At 40.8% G+C, this 12,954-nt stretch overlaps 1 pseudogene; it reads left to right on the top strand.

Annotated features, from left to right (window-relative positions):
* Positions 1–471: 471 nt before the first annotated feature.
* On the top strand, positions 472–2,630 carry LOC142456072 (heterogeneous nuclear ribonucleoprotein K pseudogene; annotated as a pseudogene).
* Positions 2,631–12,954: the final 10,324 nt, after the last annotated feature.

Consider the following 12,954-nt stretch of genomic DNA (forward strand, 5'->3'; position numbering starts at 1 on the left):
TTCATGATAAAAACATTTCAAGACCCATCCTAGGTTAAATACTGTCAGCGATAGGATAGTGTCCATGGGCCTATAAAGAAGACTATTTGATATGACAATTGTTCAAACTTATGCAACAACTACTAAAGCCAAGAGAAGAAATGGAAGGTTTTAGCAATTTCTGCAGTTTGTAATTGGTCAAACATGCTTTCAAGATGCATTGATAATTACTGGTGATTGGAGTGAAAGAAATGGAAACAGAGGAAGGATCAGTAGTTGAAAAATATGGCTTTGGTGGTGGAAACGAATCTGGAGATCCCATGATAGTATTTTGCAAGACCAATGACTTCTTCATTGCAAATATATTTTTCAACAACCTGAACTACTCACATGGATAGGACCAGATGGACTCAAATTAACTACAGCTGTGGAAAGAGACAATGAAGCAACTCGGTCTCATCAGTCAAACCAAGGCCTGGGGCAGACTGTCAAATGGACGGTCAGTTGCTCACATGTAAGTTAAAGTTTGAACAGCCAGAAGAAACTTTTCTCAATATTGAAACCAATGGTGTATTTGGTAAGCACCCAGCTGAAGATAGGGAAGAGGAACAAGCATTTAAAAGATTTAGGTACACTGGTAGGTTCGTGCTGCTGTGTATTCTGCTTTAGAGCAAGAACGCTGGGGCAGTGATTGAAAAAGGATGCAAGACTATTAAGGATCTTTGTACAGACCACAATGACAGACAGAAGTGGTCCAAGTGCATATTGAGCATCAATGCCGATACTGAAACAACTGGAGAAATTCTGAAGAAAATCATCCTTAGAAGAAGACCAACACTCTGAAGGGAATGACTTTGACTGCTAGTTGAGACTGCTGATTCACCAGTCTGGCAGGAGGAATTGTTGGGGTGAAAGGTGCTAAACCTCAAAGAATTTCATGGGAACATTCAGACAACCATCAAGCTTTTCCAGAAATGCTATCCTCATTCTATTGACAGAGTTGTTGTTCTTCTTTTTTTTAAAAAAATAAATCCTTTTCTTGTAGTTCATAACAATCCATACATCAATTGTATCGAACACATTTACACATCTGTTGCCATCATCAATTTCAAAATATTTTCTTTCTGTCTAAACCCTTAGTATTAGCTTCTCTTGTTTTCACACCCCACCCCCAACCCTCCTACCCTCATGGACCTTTGATAAAGAATAACTATTTTCATACCTCAAACCACCTGCTCTCTTCCTTTGTCCACGTTACTGTTATCCATCTTCCTGGGGCTGGGGGGCAGTTATATATCATGGTAGTCCATTCCCCATTTCTACCCCCCCACCTTCCCTCTACCCTCTTGGTATTGCTACTCCCATTACTGATCCTGAGGGGTTTATTTGTCCTGGATTCCATGTGTTGAGAGCTCTTATTTGTTCCCGTGTACATGCTCCAGTTTAGCTGGATTTGTAAGGCAGAAGTTCTGCCTGATAGAGTTGTTCTTAGTGGAAGAAAACCTGATAGGATTGTCAAGCGCATAAAGATCATCCTTGATCTTAACCTGAGTAACCCTCCAAAGAACATGCACACCTTATGAATGCAATTTTTATAGTGAAGCCTATAATCATGGTACTTTTAAATAATGTCTGATGATCATTGTGGACAACCTGTGGGGTTCCCTACATGGAGAAGCCGTGGTTTGGGCAGAATGTTCCTAGTCTGGGTGGGTGTCCCATAACTTCTTACAGAAGCAATTATCATGATATGACCCCTCATCAAGGACCTCCTCCTGGATGGGGTGGCCAGAGTGGTAGCTGAGCTCTGAATCTTCTTCTTCCTCCTCCACCACTACCTAGAAGCAGAGGTCTAATGGCTTATGACCTGGAGACTGTTGTGATGGCATGGCTAGTTTCCGTGCTGATGAAACTTGGGGTTCTGCAATAGATACCTGGAGCCCATCAGAGTGGCAGATCACTTACAAACCACAGGGTGAATTAGGATATGATTATTCCTATGGCAGGTGTGTTAGTCTGGGTGTTTAGAGAAACAAATCCACAGAAACTCATGTATAAGAGACAGTTATTTTTATAAAGTTTACGTGTACACCAAGAAAACATTCCAACCCAGTGCTGCCCAAGCTCACAAGTCCAACATTAACCCATATGTCCAACACCAATACACAAAGTCCTCCTCCATCTCACAAAACAGATGCAATGATGCCAACTGCAGTAGGAAAGCCGAGTCAGTGAATATGTAAACATCTCAGTGCTGGCAGGGGTCTCCACATGGGTACAGCACCCAGGGCTTCATCGGGGTAGGTCCATGTGGTTTCTCCTGGGGGATGTCTTGCAGGAAGTGAGCCTTGCCAACTGAAGCAGGGACCTGGCTAAGGCAGCTGCACCCTGGTCTGACCATCAGAAAACAAGAGACCAGAGAATTAGAATGGTGAGGCTCACCAAGCCTCCGCCCTTCAATTAAACCCACATGTGTTTATCGGCCAGGCTGGCACAGTAAACTAACTACCTCATGGGGTTGTGGATCATATGGTGATCTTGGTGAACCTATTAATACTGCACACGTAACAATTTCCAAAGATTTGGCTGGATCTATTATTGGCAACGGTTGTGGTAGTTATATAATCTGGTGTCAACTTGTGAAGGAGTAGAGTCTAGCCTGTCAATCAGGTCACAACTTGATGACCCCAAATGGAGGCACCACAGAGAAAAATAAATAGCTAACTGTAGGCCAGGCACAGGCTCTCTCTGCCTGGTATTCCTGATGACAAGACTCATGGAGCTACGCTAGAGTTCTAGCGCTGGAGGAGCCATGTGGAGACCCATGCTAGTGCTAAGATGCTTACACCACCAGCCATTAGATCCACAAGACTTTCCACCCACTGGCCTGTGATCACCCTGCATTCGGTGTTATTGCATGTGTGTCATAAGTCTAAAGGAATTTCTAGATTGATATCGGAGATATGGGCTAGTATGGGACTTATGGACTTGATCTGGACGGGGCTGGGACGTTTCCTTAATGTGCAATTGCTCTTTTATATAAAGTTCTCTCTTACACACATATGAATGTCTATGAATTTGTTTCTCTCGTTAACCCAGACTAACACAGAGATGGTTCAGCCAATTAAACAAATTCATCAAGAGTCAGAAGTTTCCATCAAAATTGAGAAGCCTTTAGAATGACCTGAAGATTGGGTCACTACCATTGTAGGACTACAAGACCAGATACCGAATGCACACTCTTTGCTGTAGAACAGTGTGATGCAGATGTTGAAGGATTCTAACACAAGATGGTTTGGGGTTCTTTCCGCCCCCCCCCCCGTTTTTATAGTGTAACGCAGTATTCTGGAAATTTTTCTAAGACTAGTGAAGAAATGACAGAGGTCTACATCATTTTTTTAAAATCTGATTTTGTTTTAAAGGTTGACATTCTTCTGCTTCAGAAGTGTTCTGCATGGAGGTAGTGAAATCATCGCTGTTCAAGGGATTTCATCCTACAAACAGTGGCAGGGGAAGGCTGGGAAAAAGCTAACAGCGGCAGAGTGAGTGGATCCAAGTAAGATAAAATCCTTAGCAATGTCAACCTTTTCCCCATTTATCATGATCCAGTGGTGAGGATTTGGGTCTTCCTTACACGGAATTGTAATCCATACTGAAGGCTATAATCCTTGATCTGTATCAGCCAGGCCTCAATTCCTCCTCACTTTCAGCAAGCAAGGTTGTTTGTTTGTTTAAATCATTTTATTGGGGACTCTTACACCTCTTATCATAATCTATCTACCCATCCATTTTGTCAGGGACATTTGTACATATGTTGTCATCATCATTTTTAAAACATTTTCTCTCTTCTTGAGTCCTTGGTATCAGCTCATTTCCCCCTCCCCCACCCTCCCTTCCTCACAAACCCTTGATAATTTATAAATTATTATTTTTTTGTCTTACACTGACCGTTGTCTCCTTTCACCCATTTTTCTGTTGTCTGTGCCCCTTGGAGGGGAGTTATATGTCAATAATTGTGGTTGATTTTCCATTTCTCCCCCCACCTTCCCCTTAACCTCCTGGTATCACTTACTCTCATTATTGGTCCTGAGGGATTTATCCATCCTGGATTCCCTGTGTGGTGAGCTCTTATCTGTACCTAAGTTCTTGCTCTGCTCTAGCTGGATTTGTAATGTAGAATTGGGGTTATGATAGTGGCCGCAGGGAGGAAGCATTAAAGAACTAGGGGAAAGTTCTGTATCTTGTTGGTACTATACTACACCCTAACTGACTCATCTCTTTCTTGTGACTCTTCTGCACGTGGATGTCCAATTGTCTCTAGCAGGCTTTGGGTCTCCAATCTGTCCTCCCCCTCATTCACGTCAATATGACTTTTTGGTTTGGGTCTTTAATGCCTGATACCTGATTCCATCGACACCTTATGATCACACAGGCTGGTGTGCTTCTTCCATGTGGGCTTTGTTACTTCTCAGATAGATGGCTGCTAGTTTACCTTCAAGCCTTTAAAACCCTAGACATTATATCTTTGATAGCCAGGCACCATCCACTCTACTTTATCACATTTGCTTGTGCACCCATTTTATCTTGAGCAATCATGATGGGAAGATGAGCATCCTAGAATTCCGGGTTATTAGAACAAAATGTTCTTGCATTGAGGGAATACTAGACTGGAGGCCCAATGTCTATCTGCTGTCTTAATACTTAAAAATAAATATATGTGCATAGATCTACTTCCCTATCATTATAGATAAACATATTTACATATGTACATGCCTGTATTTAGACTTCTATAAATATCCTTTGCTTTCTCGTGCTTTTCTCTGTTTCCTTTTACTTTCCTCTTGTCCCATTATCATTTTCGGCTTTCATTCAGGTTTCAGTAATTCCTCTCGGCTTCATTGTCCTTGATCAAGCCCTACCAGGAATCCCATGCCCCTCTTGCCATCAATTTTAGATCACTTGTTCTTCCCTTGTCCCTGGATTTGTTGGCACCCCTTTTCCTTTCCCCTCCTCTCCCTCTCCCATGTCTCCACAGAACTGTCAGTCCCATTATTTTCCCCTCAGGATTGTTTATCTCACCTATCTTATCTAGATAGACATGCGGAGACAATAATGAGCATAAAAACAAGACAAAGCAAAACATAACAACAAAAGAAAACAAAACAACCACAAAACCAATAGCAAAAAGGAGAAAAGCTTATAAATAGTTTCAAGTCTGTCTGGTGACTTTTAGGAATGTTTTACAGTCAAGTCTGATGGGGTGACATATCCTGGCCCCAAAGTCTATTTTTGGCATATCTCAGAGACTTCATTGCTTTGCTCCCCTTCTGCTTTGTTGCATACCCTTAGTGTTTCACCCCAGTGTGGTAGGGTCATATAGGGCACACTTCCCACACTGTCTTTAATGTTGTCCCCCATAGCACTATGGGTTAGTGAGGGACATCATGTATCATGGTGGGGCCGGCCCTACGGTCCTCTCTGTGCATTGGCTGCTCCTACTCTAAATATTGTCCTTGGGGCTTGGAGAGCCAGGGGCTTGGAGAGCCAGATTGTGTTCCACTCTCTATCCTTTGCTCCTGTGTTCTCTGATCAGCAAAGCCCCTCTCCCTGAGCTGTAGCTGAAGTGCATTCTTTGGGGGCTAGGGGCTCCACATAGTTGGGATTGGGGCTGGCCCAAAGACCTCTCTGTTGGTTTGCCACTTCATGCTGGTTTTTTGCATTCACGTCTTGGTGCACCAGGGTTGATATCTGGTCCCTCTCTCCCTTTCCTATGGAGATGTAAACAATATCCTTCTCTCGGGTAGGTTAGTGACCTGTTCCAGTGCTGCCCGTGTCTTTTTCTCTCTTCTTTCCTTCCTTCCTTCCTTCCTTCCTTCCTTCCTTCCTTCCTTCCTTCCATCCTTCCTTTCTTTTTTCCTTCCTTCCTTTCCCCCTCCTTTTTAGTTGGAAGCTGTATGTAGCCTTGTATTGAGTCTGGGCCCTGCCATAGTACCTGGACCTCAACCCAGGAATGTATGTATAGCGTAGCTTTTCCCTTATGTCCCTTTTGCATTTTTTTAAATTAAAAAACATTTTATTAGGGGCTCATACAACTCTTATCACAATCCATACATATACATACATCAATTGTATAAAACACATCTGTACATTCTTTGCCCTAATCATTTTCTTTTTTTAAGCTTACGTCAGTGGGCTCATGTTGTACTTGTCCTTGTATGCTTGGCTTACTTTGCTTACCATAATTTTTTCCAGTTCTTCCTATGTGGTCATGTGCTTCATGCATTCATCACTGCTTTTTAGGGATGCATAGTACTCCACTGTATGTGTGTACCACAGTTTTTTAATCCATTTGCCGTTGATAAAATTTGGGTTGGTCCAACTCCTTGAAATTGTGAACTACATCGCAATGAACATTGGAGTACAGATGTCTGGCTGTAATTTGTTGCTTGCCTCTTCTGGGTATATGCCCAGTAAGCGGATTGCTGGGGCATATGGTAGCTTGATATCCATCTGTTTTAAATATCACTAAATCGATTTCTATAATGGCTGTACATACCTACAGTTCCACCAGCATTGTATGAGAGTTCCTATCTCATCACAGCACCTCTAACACTTGTTACTTTCTGATTTTTTAATTTAGGGTTATGTGTTAATCTGGGTACTTTAAAGAAACAAATGCACAGAAATTCATGTATAAGAGAAAGTTTATATAAAGGTTAAATGTCTATCAAGAAAACATCCCAATCCAGTGTGGCCCAAGCCCACAAGTCCAACATTAGTTCATATGTCCAACACCAATACACAAAGTCCTCCTCCATCTCACAGAATAGATGCAATGATGCTGACTGCAGGAGGAAAGCGGAGTCAGTGAATGTGTAAACATCTCAGCGCTGGCAGGGGTCTCCACACGGCTGCTCCAGCACCTAAAGCTGCATCAGGGTAGGTCCATGTGGCTTCTCCTTGGGGATGTCTTGCAGGAAGTGAGCCTTGCTAACTGAAGCTGGGAAGTGACTAAGGCAGCTGTACCCTAGTCTGACTATCACAAAGCAAGAGACCCTAGAACTAGAAAAGTGAGGCTCACTGAGCCATTTATCCCTCCACCCTTCAATTAACCCCAATGTGTTTATCAGCCAGGTTGGCACAATAAACTACCTCAGGTTATTAGATGGTATTACATAGTTGTTTTAATTTGCCTTTCTCTTATGACTAATGATTAGGAACATTTTCTCATATGTTTATTGGCCATTTGGATTTCTGCCCCTGCCCCTGTGAAACTTCTGTTCAGGTCCTTTGCCCACCTCCTTAGCAGGCAATTCATTTTTTTCTTATTGTAAGTTAGCAGAGTATTTTAGATTTTAGTTCTAAAGCCTTTGTCTGATGTGTCATTGCTAAAGATATTTTCCCGGTGTGTATGCTTTTTTATTACTCTCTTGCGGCATTCTCTCAATGTACATAGGTGTTTTATCTTCAGTATATCCCACTTGTCAATTTGTACCTCCTCTGTGTTTGTGTCCTTCCTTATTTCCAATAGCTTATATATTCCCTGAGCCAAAATTCTCAGGTATGTCCTAATTCCCTCATTGATGCCCTAATAGTTTAGGGTTTTACCTCAAGGTCTATGATCCATTTTGAGTTTATTCTTGTGTGTGGCATGAGGTAAAGGTCTTGCTTCATTTTTTCTGAAAATGGATCTCCATTTTATCCAGCACTACTTGTTGAAGAGGGTATCCGCTTCCCATTTGATAATTTTGGGGCCTTTATCAAACATCATTTGTCCATATAATGATGATTTTATCTCTGGATTTTCAGTTCTTTTCCATGGGTCTGAGTTTCATTATACTAATACCACATTGTTTTACTGTAGTTGTATAATAGGTGCTAAAGACAGGTAAAGCAAGCCCTCCAACTTTGACCTTCTTAAGGAATTCTCCGCTAATTCTTGACTCCTTCCCTTTCCAGTTGGTAATCAGTTTTTCCAATTCCTCGAAGATATCTTTATATGGATAGCATTGAACTTCTGTAGTGCCTTGAACAGAAATTACATCTTTACTAGATTGAGTCTTCCAATCCATGAACATCTGTTGAGATCACTCTTGGCTTCTTGTAATAGTGTTCTGTAGTTTTCCCTGTACGAATCTTTTGTCTTTTTAGTCAGATATATCCCTTGACATTTTAATTTGTACTTGGCTATTGTGAAGGGTACCACCTTTTTGGTGCCCTCTTCCGTGGCCTTGTCCGGTGTATACAACAGCCTGATAGACTTCTGTTTGTTGATCTTGTATCCTGCCACTGTGCCATATGCCTCTATTGCTTCTAGAACTCCCCTTGTGGAGCTTTTCGGAGTTTCCAAAAAAGAATCGTATCTGTGAATAATGATAGTTTCAACTCTTTCTTCCCCAGATGAATATTTTTTATGTCTTTTCTTTGCCTTATGTTCTTAGCTAGGACCTCCAGTACCATGTTAAATAGGAGTGGGAACAAGGGAAAGCCTTATCTGGTCCCCTTCTTCAGAGTGATTGTTTTAATCTTTTCACCACTGCCTACCACATTGGCTGTACATTTTTCATATATACCTTGTATTATATTGAGGGATTTTCCTTCCATTCCTATCTTCTTGAATGTCTTAAATAGAAATGGGTGTTGAATGTTGTCAAATGCTTTTCCCTCATCTATCAATATTATCATGTGGTTCTTATAATTTTCCATGTAAATACAGCGAATAATACTAATGGTCTTTCGTAGGTTGAACCATCCCTACATCCCTGGTGTGAATCCCACCTGGTCATGATGGATTATTTGTTTTATAAACATTTGTATTCTATTGTCCAGTATTTTGTTAAGGAATTTTTGCATCAGTGTTCATTAGGGATATTGATCTGTAGTTCTCGATTTTTGAGGGATCTCTGCCCGCTTTAGGCATTAGAGTTATACTAGCTTCATAGATGGAGTTCAGGAGTTGCCCATATTTTTCTATGTTCTGGAAGTTTGTGTAGGATTGATGTCAGTTTTCTTTAAAATGCTTAGTAGAGTTCAGTGAAGCCATCTGGCCCGGCTTTGGGCTTTGTGTGTGTGTGTGTGTGTGTGTGTGTGTGTGTGTGTGTGTTGATAATCCCTTGATAACCTTGTCTATTTCTTCTTTTGCTATGGGTCTGTTGGGATTCTTGACGTCCATCTGGGATAGTTTTTCCAAGTATTCGTCCATGTCTTCCAAGTTGTTGAATTCATTGGAGTGCAGGCCTTCATAATATTGTGTAATTATCCTTTTGATTTCATTAGGGTCCATTGAAATGCCCCCTGTTTTACCCCTCATCCTTGCTCTTGAAATTTGTTCTTTTCTTTCTTCGGTTAGATTTGCCAGCAGTCTATCAATTCTGTTAATTTTTTTCAAAGAACCAACGTTTAACAGCATTAATTTTCCCATAGTTTTCTTGTTTTACCTCTCATGAATCTCAGCCCTAATTTTAATTTATTTTCTTTTACTATTAGTCAGATTGTCCTGTTGACTCTAGTCTAATTGCCGTAAATTTTGTACCAGCATATCTCTCTTCCTTTTTCATGTTTGCTTGTATTGCTATCAAATTTCCTCTGAGAAATTTGTGTCCCAAAGGTTTTGGTACATTATATTCTCATTCTTTTTGGTTTCTAGAAATTTCCTAATTTCGTCTCTGCTCTGGGCCAGTACCCACTCCTTTTAAAATAAAGAGTTATCAATCCTCCAAATGTTTGCCCTTGTTCTCTTAATCATCCTCTTGTAGATTTCCAGACTAATGGCATATGGCATAGTGATCAGAGAGAGAAGTCTGTATGATCTCAATGTGCTTGACTTGTAACTGATTCAACTTGTGTCCCAGCATGTGGTCTATCTTAGAGTATGTGCCATGTGAGCTTAAGAAGAATGTGATTTTTTTTTTACATTTGGGTAAAGAGCTCTGTAAATAAATATCTATCAGGTCAAGCTATCTCATTGTAATGTCTAAATTTATATCATCCTTGTTAAACTTCTTTCTTGTGATCTATATTTCTCGGAGAGTGGTATATTAACGTCATCTACTATAATTATTGAGCTTGTGATTTCTTTTTTCACCTTTTGGAGTGGTTGATGAATTTTGTGGGTCTCTCATTGGGTGTGTATATATTTATTATGCTCAGTGGTTCTTGGTGTACTGTTCCCTTGAGCATTTTATGACATGCACCTTGAGATCAATTTTATCTGAGATTAGGATTGCAACCCGTGCTATTTTTGAATTGCTTTTTGTTTTGTATATTTTTCTAAAGCCTTTGATTCTCCTTCTATTTTCATCTTTAATCTTGCAATGTGTCTCCTGTAAGCAGCAGATCGAGGGATTGTGGTTTTTAAGCCAGTCTGTTAGCCTATGCCTTTTAATGTCTGAGTTCAGTCCATTGATATTCAGGATTATTACCTCCATCTGTGGACGCTGTGATGTCATCTTGTACCTTTTGTGTTGGTTGTTTTCCTGCCTCACTTTCTTATCCATTGTGCATGTATATTTTTATTTATTGCCTTCTTTCCACCTTTCAGCCAATGCTATCTTGGGGGCTGTTTTCTCTTTGTTGACCTCTGCATGGAGTTGTTATATGTGGCAGTTTTTTATTTGTGCCTGGTAAGTGTTATTCTTCTGCCCATACTGGGTCACCAAGGATCTTTTGTAGGGCTAAGTTTCTTTTAATACATTATTTGCATTTTTCCTTGTCCAGAAATACTCTTACTTTTCCATCTAGCTTGGCAGATAATTTGGCTGGATAGCGTATTCTTGGGTTTGTGCTATTTTCCTTCAATTTTCAGAATATGGTACTTGACTCTCTTCTCTTCTTCATAGTTTCTGCTGATAGGTGTGAGTATATTCTTATTTAGGTGTCTGCATAGGTGACTATGTTTTCTCCCTAGCTGCTCTTATGATTTTCTCCTTTTCTTCAAAGTTGAATTGTTTAACCATTATATATCTTGGTGACTTCTTCTTGGGATTCAATCTAGCTGGTTTTCTTTCAGCCTCCTGAATGGTTGCCTGTTTTTTACTTATTAAGCTGGGGAAGTTTTCCTCTAAGAATTCCCTCACTATTTTTGCCATTGACTTCTTCATCATTTCTTGTTCTGGTAATCCAATTATTCTGATATTGATCCTATTCGTAGCATCTGACATAGCACTCAGATTTTCTTCAGCTCCTAATTGTCTTATTTGACTTTTTTCTCCATTTGTTGAGGTCTGCCTGGTTATCCTCTAGGTTACTGGTGCAATTCTCTGACTCCTCCAATCTGTTAGCAATGTCTATAAATTTGCTACTTATTTTTTGTTATCTCATCCTTTAACTCGTGTATTGCCCTCTGATGTGTGGCCTTTATCTCCTCTATCATTTAATCCTTTTCCCCATATCTTTTATGACTCTAAGCAGTATTTTAAAGATTTATTTCTGTGGCAGGTCAACGTCTGCCTCCTCTACAACTGCCATTAGGTCCAGGTCATCTTCTGACATTGGATTTTGTTTCTCTTGTTGAGGCCATTGGGGCAGCTTGTTTCCATGTCAACTTGGAGGAACTATGTACCATTTTCTCAAGCATCAAAGAGCTCTGGGTTCTCTTTTTGGGAGGTTGGCATTAATGCTCCTGCAGGCTGTGTGCAGCCAACTACCTTGATTTGTTTAATTTCACCTTTGTTGCATTGGGATTCCCCTTGCCTATTTGGAATCTGTTGTTTGGAGGGCAGCTTGAATGGCCCTCTCAGTAGTCAGGCTCTGAGGTCAGCCTGTGTTGCACTCCTGCAACCCTCAGTCCTCTGTAGGGGCCGTTTGCAGCTGTTCAAGCCTCGGTCTGAAGGAAAGTGCTGGTCCAGGTGCAGGAGCACGTAACTCAGGGAGTGGGGATGGAGCAGAGGTGGGAGGTCTCTTGTCCTGGTAGAGGCACTACAGACAGACAGACGAGCAGGAAATATGGCCCAGCCACATCTGTTAGAGGAGTGGGGAGTGCCAGGCAGTGCAGGGAAAAGATGGGAAAGAAAGTGCTTTCCCATGAGCCTCTCCTGGATGGCTGGAGGTAGGAAGCTGCAGCAGCTGAGATGCCACAGTCTGTAGCAGTGTGGCAGCTAGTGCCAGACTAGTTCCATCAGGTGCAGGAGATGGAGTGAGATTCAGCTCCTGGTTCAGGAAGGTGTCCTGAGTTACCTCAGGAAGGTGGGAATTAACTGATTTCCTCAAAACACCTACTCAGCCCCCAGATCTCTAATTGTCACAGAGCTCCCAGCATGAGCTACGTACCTGGTTGCCATCTTTCCCTGCCTCTGGCAAAATTTATTTTTGATCAGAAAGGTTGTTAAGCTTTTCTTTAATCCTGATGCCACATTATTCTTCATATAAAGCAACTTCTCTGATGATTTTCTCAGCATACATATTGAACCAAAGTATGGTGCGAGGATACAATCATAATGCACACTTTTCTTGATTTTGAACCCTGCACTCTTCCTTTGTTTTGTTCCCACAACTGCCTCTTAATCCATGTACAAGTTCTGAGTAAGCACAATGACGTTTTCCAGAATTTTCATTCTTTGAAGGTTAAACACAGTTTATCATGGTCTATACAGTCAAATTTCTTTTAATAGTCAATTAAACACAAGTAAACATCATTCTGGTGTTCTTTGCTGTGAACCAAGATTGACCTGACATCAGCTATGATATCCCTTGTTGCACATCCTATTCTGAATCCAGTCTGAACTTCTGGTAGTTACAATGTACTGCTGCAATCATCATTATATAATCTTAAGCAAAATTTTACTGCATTTGGATATATATGTACATATATAAAATTTAAAAGTAAAACAGAAGGTTATAAATGCCCCCTTGAAAAGACAACTTATAGTATTATAGAGAAATGTGAAAATAGCTGGCATTAGAAAGACAAAAGGGAAGACTATGCACAGCATTTCTCAAATTGTAAGAATTGAATAAAACATTCAAGTCTGAAGTTTC

Source organism: Tenrec ecaudatus, chromosome 9, assembly GCF_050624435.1.
Source record: "Tenrec ecaudatus isolate mTenEca1 chromosome 9, mTenEca1.hap1, whole genome shotgun sequence".
Taxonomy (NCBI): Eukaryota; Metazoa; Chordata; class Mammalia; order Afrosoricida; family Tenrecidae; genus Tenrec; species Tenrec ecaudatus.